General features: G+C 40.1%; 2 pseudogenes across 3 annotated transcripts; both read right to left on the bottom strand.

Moving 5' to 3' along the window:
- Window positions 1-959: 959 nt before the first annotated feature.
- LOC146496227 (B2 bradykinin receptor pseudogene) lies at window positions 960-5,668 on the bottom strand (annotated as a pseudogene). Its single transcript, XR_014871242.1, has 3 exons — window positions 4,778-5,668; window positions 4,186-4,247; window positions 960-3,766 (listed from the first exon to the last, which is right to left on the bottom strand). The product of XR_014871242.1 is annotated as a B2 bradykinin receptor pseudogene (transcript).
- A 296-nt stretch (window positions 5,669-5,964) lies between these two features.
- Window positions 5,965-12,132, bottom strand: LOC146496228 (B2 bradykinin receptor pseudogene; annotated as a pseudogene). 2 transcript variants are annotated; one of them, XR_014871241.1, is made up of 3 exons: window positions 12,025-12,132; window positions 6,902-10,509; window positions 5,965-6,819 (listed from the first exon to the last, which is right to left on the bottom strand). The product of XR_014871241.1 is annotated as a B2 bradykinin receptor pseudogene, transcript variant X2 (transcript). The 2 variants fall into 2 exon arrangements; XR_014871240.1 differs by having other exon boundaries at window positions 5,965-10,509.
- Between the last annotated feature and the right edge of the window lie 706 nt (window positions 12,133-12,838).

Here is a 12,838-nt window from a genome sequence, read left to right on the forward strand (position 1 = left end):
ATTTTGGCAAGTTTTTCTTTGGAAGAGACCACAAGGGCGTGAGAGAGAGAGAGAGAGAGAGAGAGAGAGAGAGAGAGAGAGAGAGAGAAAAATGCAATATAATTTAGCTGATTTATGATAAAGAATGAAAAAATAATGTGGTAAGTGTTTATATTTTCTGTAAATGATGTTTATATTTACAACATCTTCCTTTGCCTTATTTGATGAAAAACAATAGGACATGTGTGATGTGTCGTATTTGAGGGGATTTGCTGTATGAGTGCATTTAATTTAGATCCCTCCAGGGTCAAGAATTGTGAATGATGAAGAAAAATAGATACATTGATAAAACGATAAATAGTAACTACAACACTACTATTTTTATTAGTACAACTAACTACTGTTGATAACAATAATAATAATAATAACAATACTGTCACGGCTAGGGATGGGTACCGGTATCCGGTGCCATGATGGCACCGGATCTGACATAAACGGTAGTAACCAGACCGAAAAGCAGCGCACATTTCGGTGCTTTATTTCGGTGCTTTTTTTTTCCTGAGCTGTGATACACTTTAGATTCTAGCCAATCATTTTACGTTTCCAAGGATAGTAGGCGGGTCCAGGTACATACGTTCTTTTAGAGCAGAGCTACAGGTTTAAAATGCCCAAGGCGAAGCGGTCAAAAATCTGGCTGTACTTCACAGCAAAAGATGCAAACTCAGCAGCCTGCAACAAGTGCTTCAAGCTGATACTGTCAAAGGAGGTAACACCTCAAATCCGATGAAACACCTGGCAACGCATAGTGTTTTTTTTTAAAAGCCGAGAAATGCGCCGTACTTGATAGCTTGCTGCGAGACCTCACACCGAGCACATACTGCGGGTGTGGTGCCTGTTATCGGACCCGGAGTTAGCAACATCCCCCAAAGACCCGAAGAGTACAGTCCTGGTCCCTAGCCCTGCCAGTGTAGCAGAAATGATAACGGATGATGATGGCAGCAGCAGCCGTTCTTCTCTGCGTGAGTAGCTTAATGTTGTTTGTGTGTAATTTACATTGAGTAGGCTAACCACATTATTACATTAATGCATGTAAGGTGAACTAGCAAACATCATCATAGCTACATGTGGCTGTCTTCTTGTTTGATGGCAGATACTCCCTTCACCCTGGCCAAAAAGGCTAAAATGACCAAAGAAATAGTGGGAAACAGTTAAACATGAGAGGTTTTTGGTCAAAGTTTGTGTTTTTTCCATTGTTTAAGCACTGCTTCCAGCCAAGAATGATACCATATATGCCCCATAGCTGCAGAAAAGGCTAAAATTGTTATCTTTTTACAAAAAAAACAGCTGAACATGAGAGGTTTTTGGACCAATTTTGTGTTCTCCATTCTTTAAGCACCAGTTTAAGCACTGTTTAAGCACCGGCACCGTTTCAAAAGTACCGGTTTGGCACCGGTATCGGATAAAACCTAAACGATACCCATCCCTAGTCATGGCTAACCAGGGTGAGCCATGTGGGGGAATAAATGAGGACACAAGAATAGGCACTCGTTGAGATGCGAAGAAGGTTTATTGCAAAAGAAAACACAAGGTGAAAATGGTGAAACGGAACTAACGACAATCTATAATAGGGAAAACTAAACAGCAAACCTGAACATGAAAGAAGGACAGCAGGGAGAACACATGGTTTATACACAGACCGACCAGCGAGCAGTACATGAGTTGACACAACTTAAATACACACTGAAGAAAACAGGGAGATTACATACAGGTGGGGAACACAGCTGGACCTGATGAGCCTGAGATGGGAGGAAGCAAAGCTGAATACACTTACATAAGACATGGACCTTCAAAGTAAAACAGGAAACAAGAAACAATTCACAAAGACACAGACTTGACACTGAACTAAACCTCCACTAAACATGAGGGCACAAGACACAAAACCTAAGAACAAAACTCTAAACTCTGAAAATGCTGGGTCAAAATGTCCCTGAATCGTGACAAATAAACATCCATCCATTCTCTTCCTCTTACCCTTTTCAGGGCCGCAGGGGGCTGGAGCCTATCCCAGTTGTCTTAGGGCAAGAAGCAGGGTACACCCTGGACAGGTCGCCAGTCTGTCACAGGGCTAACACATAGAGACAGACAACCATTCTCTCTCTATAGAGAGAGAGAGAGAGAGAGAGCAGCGGTACTCCGAACTGAATATTTGGATGATGTCAATGAATAGCTTCAACATAATAATCCTGAACTGAAATTAGAAAAAATGGATAAACATAAGAAAAGACTTGCATATATTCTGCAACTGTAAGAATATAAATACATGACAGAAAATAAGAAAAACACATAATGTGGTACCTGCAAGAAAAACTGCATTAACATGTGTAACTTTTGCCTTATTCAAAACCAGTTCACTACCATCTCTCTGCTCTTATACTTGGCCTTGTTCAAGTCCTTCATATGAGTTTGTATTGTTATATTATATTTTTTGTTCTTATTTAATATGAGCATCCGCCAGTGTAAAAGTTATTCATATTGCATTGGAACAAAAATCGCTATAAAACAGAAATATATATCACATTTAAGTAACAAATATGTTATGCGTGTATATCACTTTTTGAAGAAGCAATGTTTCATTGATTCAATTAAACCATATATTCACATTACATAAATGCTAAAAAAAAAGAAAAAAGTTCTTATCCCTGGATAATAATTGTCATTGTATAAAATCACCAATCACAGCAGCACACCTCAAAACTCAAAAGGTCACAATCCTGCTTATCTTAAGCCATTGTTAGATTTAACACTTGTGGGGTGTGCTCATGAGGAACGTGTGCTTCTTGTTTTCTTATATGTCTGCGGCATTAAGAATTCCTTTGCTCTTTTCTGGAAGTTTCTCCCAATGGCAACATAGAGAATGGGGTTAAGGACACTGTTGAAAAAAGCTAAGTACACAGTAATTTGTTTGTAGATGTCAAGTACGGTGTGACACCTCACAATACCAACACGTTCAAGCACATCTAGTATCCTGCTCAACTGGAATGGACCCCAACAAATTTGGAATGCCAGAAGAACTACCAGGATGAGAGTGGTGGCTTTCTGCTCTGTCCCATGCCCCTTTGGCCTGTTTCTCAGTGCTTGAATAATCTTGAGAGCGCAGAGGGAAATAATGGAAACAGGGATTACGAAGCTGAAGATTATGGTTATTGTCTCATATACTAGATGTTGGTCTTTAGTGAAGAGAATGCCACATGCAGTAATATTTGATGTCCTGGGGATTAACTTCCTGTAGATTAATACGGGGAGTGCAAAGATAACGCCAAGAATCCACACAACTACACATGCCAGCTTGGCATAAAATGGCCTACACATGCTGTGATGGGAAAGTGGGTGCACCAGCCCCACATAACGATCTATGCTAACCAGAACAAGGAAGTAAATGCTGCAGAATGCATTCATTTTTATTATGGCAGGTATCACTTTGCACAGGCTCTCACTGAAAGCCCAATTAAAGCCCTTTCCTACATAGTCAGCCCAGAAGGGCAAACAGCACACCAGAACAAAGTCAGCTCCAGCCAAGTTGCTCAAGTAGATCTCAGCTACTGTGCAGGCTTTCTTGTGGAAGCAGAAAACCATGAGCACAAGCGCATTAAAGATGATTCCAAGCACACTGATGGCCAGGATGTAGGATGAACCCAGAGTGAAGATCAAACTATTTGGCTCTAGATTAGTACAATTTGTATTGTTTTGGTTTCCAGACATCGTTACAGGGATGAGGTTGACAGGGATACTGCAGAAAAATAGAGAACAGAGTACAGATAAAACATTATTGTAGGCTAACTTTCACAATTATTTTTCTTTTCCTTTTTTCTTTCAAAAGAGGGAAAAAAATATCCACACTTAAAGTATTCCATGCAGGGAAGTTAATAAAGACAAAGTGAGTGGTCAAAGCTGTCATCGTTATATTTAGGGGTAGATCTAATCTACACCGGTATAAAACCGTCTTTTGGCATTAAAAGATACTGTGGGCGTTTACTAAAAAGGAACAGTGTCGACTTTAAGACTAAAATCCGCAGGGGCAAGTGACATGATGATGGTACAGTTGCAAAAATGTACCCATGTGAGTGAAAGGTTGTTGGGGTGATCTCTCATAACAGTGCCTTAATTTATATACAAAGATGTTGTCAGTTCATTTCAGTAATTACCTACCAAGAGCAGAGACTCAAAAACGAGCACGCCCGATGAGTTAAAGTAGAGGTGTCAATGAAGTCCTGAAAGAAATATTACAGTGTAAGTGCAGGTTTTAAACCTGTTTCTCTATGAAAACAGTCTAGCAGTTAAGGTAAATGAGAGCAAGAAGAAGAAATATGGTTTTGTGTAAGGATGAACTCTTCTTAGAAACTTATGAGACAGTGTGAGATTCTGAGGACTGAGACTCAGGTGCAGCGCAGATTTATCGAGCGGTGAGTTTATTCCAAACTACTCCATCATCTGAACATGAGCATATTATTGTAGTCCATATTATTCCACTGCCTATTCTACGAGCTGTGAGGCTGCAGAAACCTATTATAGTCTAAATTACCCATATTATTCAGACAGTAACCCGACGCGCTAACATAATGACATCACAGCTAGAGTTATAAATATGATATGCTTGTCTCTCATAGCCAGAAAAAAAAACAAAAAACAAAAACAAAACAAAACAACGTAAAAATCCCTGTGTGGTACTGCTGAGAAAAAAACGCAGAGCCGGTTTTAATAAAAATTCTAGTATCACTACTTAGGAGCAGGAAGTGCCCACCTCTAAAAACGCAAGGTTGGGATTCCGTGGAGAGTTTTGTCCCGGCGCTCACAGCTTAGAGGGATCCATCCGTCACAGTTACGCACGCTGATAATATTTCCTCATCTTATTCCAAATAAATGAACACTTCACCTCCATAATCAACATTAAGAGGTGTGTTGTTGTTTTTTAAGTTACATTTAGCGTCCAGGAAATCTAACAAATCGGGTTTACATGCTTCTTTTAAATACTCTCCTCCCAAAGTTTTTTTTTTAACCCGTAAAGAAAACACTCCTACAAATACTTCACCAATAAGGTAAGCCACCAAAATACCTGCTGTGCCCACACCTTCCATCAAACTGGCACTGCACCTCCTCACTAAATCCCGACCGCAGCGCTTCAGCTTTAAAAGCGTTTCTCGTCTTTCCTCAGACCCGTCCGAACACTGAAATGTCTTAGTGTCATGAATTAATGCCAGATTCTGATTCAATATGTAATACTTGCTTCAATAGATACCAAGCATTTAAAAACAAACCTCAGATGAGTGCTTTTATGCACATTATTGTCACGGTCTGGGGATGTGAGGGAAAGGAGGACCCAGGGGCGGAGCTCTGTGTGTACAGTGCGTTTATTTACAGTGTGGTAAATACTGATGCACAACTAATCCCCGCGCTCCCCAAGACTCCCGTGTTCGTGCTCCCCGCTGTCGTGACTCTGCACACCCTGTGCGTGCTGTGCTGTCCTTCCTCTCCACGCTCCTCCATCAGGGAAAACAATGGAAGCAGCCGTTAGACACTGACCCCTGTGGGCAAACATGATCTGTACTTCCTGGACTAACACATCCTGCGCCGGAGGAGGCTCCATCGCTCTGTTAAGTAGCTTCCCAGACGAGCTTGATCAGAAGCAGGTGTGTGAGAACCTATGCGTGACCAGCAGCTGGCAGGGCCACACCCATCGCGCTGTGCAAGTTTCTTAACATGCACAGCGTGTAAGTTAATTGAAGGGTGTTTTTAAAGTTTTGTGCGTTGTATCATTAACAAGTAATAGCAAAAAGCTGAAAACCCTGTTACTGTTGACTTGTTAATCCCCTTTGCAAATATTACTATAGAGGAGAAAGGCAGAAACATGAAGGATTAAAAAACAACCAAAATTAAGTTTGGCTTGCAGGCAAAATAATCTGTTCTCCAGGTGGAAAAAAGGCCAATAGCTGTCTCTGTTTTTCATACTTAAAAGAGAAAGTAAACTGAATTTAAAGGAATATATAATGACTCACTCTTTAGCCAGCTCTTCTGCTTTTCAGTCAATGCAGCCTTTGTTTTTTCCACTTCAAGTAGCACTTTGTCTCTTTGCATGGTTCATTTTTATGGTGTTGGTTCAGGTATTGTTTTATGGACCTTTATAGACTCGGGCCTTCTGTGAACATAACATCTGAAAAAGAAGTTTGAACTGCTCGATTAAGCTCAGAATGCAAATACTATTGTTATCAGTTGGTGGAATAATTGAGAGAATCTCTCACTAAACATTGGGTTGGCATTATTTTCCATTTCAGTTATTGCATAATTTTGTGTTTTCGTGTGAGCTATAGGCCACACCTATGTGGGAGTGGAGATTCCCCTCTAGTCCAGCAGTCAGCTATTTGGAGATTACTGCACAGAGTGGTTGATTGGTGATGATTTGAGCCCATCTATATAAAGGGGGAGAGAAAACAAGAATGAATGGGTTTTTGTAGGACACAGTTGCAGCAGGGGAAGCTGGCCGGAAAGGGAGACTCCAGTGACAGACGAGGACAAGGAAAATAGTATTAGATTAATAGAGATTAATAGATTAATTGTCACGGTCTGGCTGGCAGACTGTGGGGGGTGTGGGGAAGGAGGACCCAGGCGCGGTGCTCTATGTACAAGCAGTGCGTTTATTTACAGTGATGGAACTGATACACAACAATAATACATCCCCGTGTGCTCCCGACTTCCACTCCATGTCTTCTCCCAGTGTTTGTGCTCATGTGTCTGCTCCCTCGTGCCAGTGCACTCTGTGTCTGCTGCCCTCTCGTCCAGCAATCCTTCCTGGGAAAATAGAGGCAGTAGTTAGTACCCTCAGTTCACTTGGTAAGCTCACACTCACAAACAGACCAGCTGGAGAACTGACAGGAAGTCTCACGAAATGATCCCGCGTCGGTGGGAGCTCCAAGACTCTCTTAAGTAGCTCCCCCGACGAGGCCTGATCAGCAGCAGGTGTGTGGCTTCGGGTGTGGCCAGTCCGCCAGCAGGGCCACACCCACCAGGCCTGAAGGCGCCCGCAGAAACACATACACACACATACAAGCAGGGAGAACGAGGGACAGCAATACAAAATATATATTATAATATTAATCCATAACTGCTCAGGGATCCTGGGTCGCTCAGACCCAGGATCCCTGACATTAATAGAGTATTAGAGCTCAACCCGAAATCGCTTCCTTTATTCTGTATCATAGCGATATGAAAACATTTACACTAAACAAACAGAAAATACTCCACTTTGACACATGCAATTTTCTCTCAAATTAAACCATTATTTTATGTTCATGTTTAATCCCCAACAAAGTAACATTTACATGGACAGAACTTTTAAGAAAATTAATATTTATATCATGTTATTTCAATAGTCCCCGTGTTGTTCAGTGTATTCTGTTAAGTTTACTGGGATGTGCCAATATGTCCATCCGAGATAAATCCGATACTGACAGCCCGCTAACCACAAAACTAGTGTAGAGATCTGCCTCCAAATACAGATCTCTACACTCTCTACAACTGTCAACAGGCAGCTGTTACATTGAACAGCTGCCTGTTGACAGTTCAAAGCCTGCCACTGAGTGGACAGGTACGCCTGGAGTTTGTTAATCCTTTGTAGTTTAATCACAGCTTACCAAATAAAGGCTTATCAGAGGTGCTGAGAACCATAGCCATCCATCTTTTCTTTTAACCATTCATCTAGTTCTGGGACGTATGAGGACTGGAGTCTATCCCAGCTGTCATACAGGGAATCCACACTGGACTGGGCCAACACAGATTTACATTAACACCCACATTCACCACAACTGCCAAACTGAAATCACCAACTAATCCAAAGTATAAAATATCTAATAACTCACATAATGTAACTTAAAATGGGATGTGCGTTTAATTTAAAACATTATTTTTGATTTAGAACTTAAAGTTCCCTGATGTGTAGACATTTATTTACCACAGCGGACTACAGAAGATGCCAATAAATAAGGATTATTGAGTTTTTGCATTTACACTGATCTAGCAAGGTGATATATTGCAAGTTCACTGTATAAATGTTTCACAATACATACACAGAAGCTGCCACTAAAAGTGAAGTTTGAGTACGAGGCATACAATTTGCTGTTTTTCATATACTGTTACATACATGCAGAGATTAATACAGTGTGCAGGTAGTTCTTCTGTATTGGTAGGTTAAATGTCTCTTTGGAGTCACAGGAGTAGGAAAGGAATTCTTTACAATGTAATACACAACAGTAAGTAATACTGCACAGCACAACAGGTTTGGTGGTTTACAGTTCATCACTAAAGTATTCCAATCAGTAGCAGTAAAACCGCATAATGTTGCAGCACAGAGAAATATGAATACACAACCACTCACATGTACAGTGTGGAACATCTAACCATTAAAATCTTGTGTTAATGCTTTTAACGCTGTTAACCTTCTTTCATCTCCTTTGTATAGTCGTTCCATTATATTAGCTTGTGTCCATTACTTATGTAATAGAGAATAAATGTGCTAATGCGATTCAATTATGTAGCAGTGTTATTATTGCATTAGATCTGAAAGCATATCTAATAAAATATAACTGAATAAAAAAAGATAAAGCAGTAGAATGGCAGATTCAGATTCGCGTCTCAGATCCTGTTATACCGAAGCTATACCGGATCCTTGGCTTTGAAAGCAACCCCACCCTTGTTGCTTGAACTTTTGATGTAAAACAAGAGATGTGGATTATATTTGTGTGTGTGTGTGTGTGTGCGTGTGTGTGTGTGTGTGTGTGTGTGTGTGTTCAGGGCACTGTTGATTAGAAAAAATCTACAATTTAAAAAAAATTTCTTCACAGTACATGTATCTTCCATTAGTCACTTCTACATCACATTCTCCAGAAACGTGGAACACTGCCCAAAATAATAAAGATGTTTTCAATTTCCTTCTAACTTTGCCTGATTAACAGTTCTAGTTAATCCGTATCCATCTTGGCTTTTAGTGAAGCCTCGTAGTTCATTCTTGCTGTTGCAGCTTCTTCTCTCTGAGCCAACTTTATTCTGAGCATGACTTAAATAGTAGGTGGTTGGGACTGCTGTGCTCACAGCCAGAGCTGTATACCTGAGATGATAATATCAAGGATATCACTCTCACTGACATTATGCAGAGCCAAGACTCTAAATGCTCAAGAGACTGTGCGTTACTTTCAAATATGCTTCTTTAATATGGATATCCACCAAATTCCTGGTATTGTATGTGCATGGAATTAGGAAATAAAATAGCAGCACCCCTCAAGGCACTCAAACCTTACTACTACTTTCTGAAGAAACGGTGTAATAAACAATGTTAAATAAATCCTATATATTCAGATTGCCTAAATAATTTTTTTTCTCATGCTTGGGTGAATAATCACCCAGTTAATTTAAAATAACCAAAGCACACATCAAAACTCAAAAGATCAGAGAGCAGCTTGAGACTTTGTCAGCCTCAGAGTCGTTATGCGAGTTGACATGAGGCTGAATCTTTCTGTAGTCTTATTGTTCCACTGCTTGGAGAGTTCCTTAGCTCTTCTTCTGAAGTTTTTTCCAGCAATGACGTAGAGAATGGGGTTAAGGACACTGTTGAAGAAGGCAAAGTACACAGAGATCTGTTGGACGATGATCAGTGCGATGTGACATTTCAGAATGCCAGTGTTTCGGAGCACATCTAGTATCTTTGTCATATGGAATGGCACCCAGCAGATCAGGAATGCCAGGAGAACTGCCAGGATGAGAGTGGTAGCCTTCTGCTCCATTTTCTTAGAGTTTAAACCCTCCATTAGCCTGTTATTCAGTGACTGACAAATTCTGACAGTGCAGACGGAAATAACGATAATAGGGATGATGAAGCTGAAAATTATGGTTATCACCTCATATGCCAGATATTGATTTTGTGAAGGTAAGTCAAGTGAACATTGAGTAAGATTTAACTGAGGGTTGAATTCTAACTTCCTGTAGATGAATATGGGGAGAGCAAAGACCAAGCCAAGACCCCACACAAACAGACATCCCAGTTTGGCATAAAACGGCCGGCGTATCCTCTCATGGGAAAGCGGGTGCACCAGTGCCACATAACGATCTATGCTAACCAGAACAAGGAAGTAAATACTGCAGAATGCATTCATGTAGATAACAGCTGATGACACTTTGCACAGGCTTTCACTGAAAGGCCAGTCGTATCTCTTTCTTGCATTTTCAGCCCAGAAGGGCAAACAGCACACCAGAGCAAGGTCAGCTCCAGCCAAGTTGCTGAGGTATATCTCAGCCACAGTGCAGGCCTTCTTGTGGAGGCAGAAAACCATCAGCACAAACACATTAAAGATGATTCCAAGCACGCTGATGACCAGGATGTAGGGTGGAACCAGAGTGAAGACCAAGCTGTTGTCTTCAGGAATACAATGGTTTTCACTTGTGTTGCTTTGGTTTCCAGACATCTTGACAGAGTAAAAGTTGGAATGGATGCTGCAGAAAAACAGAGGACAGCAAATAAAATATAAAATATTATTCTAAAAACAGTTTGATGTGAGAACATTATGTTATTTTGATGGCACACAGTACAGAGATACACATAATTATGAGTAACACTGATATATAATGCAAAATACTGCTGCTACATTTTCATTTATTTTGCAAAGAATTTGACTCAAAAGCACAAAAACTGTGGCTGAGAGAGACCATTAATTCACACTTACAGTCACATTTAAAATCACAGCCTATTTAAAGTCACCAATTACAGTGGGGCAAAAAAGTATTTAGTCAGCCACCGATTGTGCAAGTTCCCCCACTTAAAATGATGACAGAGGTCAGTAATTTGCACCAGAGGTACACTTCAACTGTGAGAGACAGAATGTGAAAAAAAAAATCCATGAATTCACATGGTAGGATTTGTAAAGAATTTATTCGTAAATCAGGGTGGAAAATAAGTATTTGGTCACCTCAAACAAGGAAAATCCCTGGCTCTCACAGACCTGTAACGTCTTCTGTAAGAAGCTTTTCTGTCCCCCACTCGTTACCTGTATGAATGGCACCTGTTTGACCTCATCATCTGTATAAAAGACACCTGTCCACAGCCTCAACCAGTCAGACTCCAAACTCCGCCATGGCCAAGACCAAAGAGCTTTCGAAGGACACCAGGAAAAGAGTTTTGAATAACAAGCGTTCTTGTGTGTTAGTTGAATTTTGATGAGGTGCTTTTGCTTAATCTATCATCGAACCATGAGTGCCACAACCATTGCAACAAGATATTTTTGAATTTTTCCTTTTTCCCCCAAGAAACATCTGTAATAATGTAATTTTTCTATTAAGAAAAATAACCAGCTATTATATTATATAATTATAGCTATTATTCCAACTGATAATACCAGTCTACCTCTATTAAGTACTTATTTGTGTGTCTTTTTCTTTGCATATAAACATGTAATGACAAAAAAGAGAATACATTTCTATTTTACATGCAGAGCCCTTGCCATTATCAGTCACTTAAAGTTCCAACAGTACAATACAAGCGCATCTACGTTTCTAATAACTGATTACTGTTTATCAGGACTGACCCAACAGACATATCTCTGCAGAACTTTTACTTGTACTTTGCTTTTTAGCATTTAAGTCAACTGAGTCACTGATATTTATAGCAACCTCATTTTCTGCATATCCTCCCTATCAGTTGCAGCCACATTCTTCCTAAATTAATTCTAAACGCATAAAGATTAAAACAAAAACATGACAAAATACAAACCCTCCTTTTTACATGTGTTTGGAGTTTGTTTCAGCGTAAATCTTCTTAGTGCATTTGGCTTAAGATAATGACTATAACACTAAACATGCAGAGACAATTCCAGTTAATGATCTCCAGTCTATATCGTGACATGTTTACACTGTCAGACATCATGTTTCTAAATCTGTGCTGTTGATAAATATTTTAACCACAGAGAAAAACACAGACAAGTATAAACCAAGCCAAATAAGGCTCATGCATACCTTGTAGGGGAAAGAGTCTGTTCTCTAGATGGAAAAAAGAACACATCAATCGAGCCAGCTACACCCTCCCAGTAACTCCAGTTGCAGTTGTTTTCTGACTTTGCCCCACTTGCTTACTTGAAGGAGAAAATAAACTGACATTAAAGTGATGTCAGATGTTTTGATGATATGAGATGAGTCGATGTTTTGCCACCCCCTCCTCCATTCACTCAGCCAATCCTCTACTTTTCCTCGTTCAGTAGCATTATGTGTATCATTGCACTAAATTTACTTAACTGTGTGTGTGTGTGTACTTTTTAAATTCAGTTTGTAAGTCTGTAGCGATCATAGCATTAGGTCAGGTGCTCCTGACAACTTACTAAATGTTGTCTCGTGCATTTACAAGCATCATGTGGGACCAGAATAATGGTAATGTTTGTTAACTCTCTCTCTCTCTCTGTCTGTCTCTCTCAAATGCATGCTCTCTATCTCTTTCTATAAATGGATGAGTATAATAAGAGCGCGGAGACTCGGAACAGGTCCTGACAACGACCAGAAGAACATAGCTTGATAGATACGATAGTCACTGCTGACAGTAAAAGAAGACGCAGGAGCACATGATGAGTGAGAAGCACCAGGTATTGTTTTGTTTTTTTCTATTTTTTAAAGGATGGATCTTAAGGATCTTTTAATTGTATTTCACAGTTGTTTTAAGGCTGTTTCACAGCGGCTTCTCGCAAAGCAACATTTTCTTAGCACTATAGACTCAGTGCATGCTGCACAAGCCCGAAACAAACAGCAGAAAAGTGGAGATAGAGTCAATATTTGAGCATTT

This window comes from Neolamprologus multifasciatus, chromosome 19 (genome assembly GCF_963576455.1).
Source record: "Neolamprologus multifasciatus chromosome 19, fNeoMul1.2, whole genome shotgun sequence".
Taxonomy (NCBI): domain Eukaryota; kingdom Metazoa; phylum Chordata; class Actinopteri; order Cichliformes; family Cichlidae; genus Neolamprologus; species Neolamprologus multifasciatus.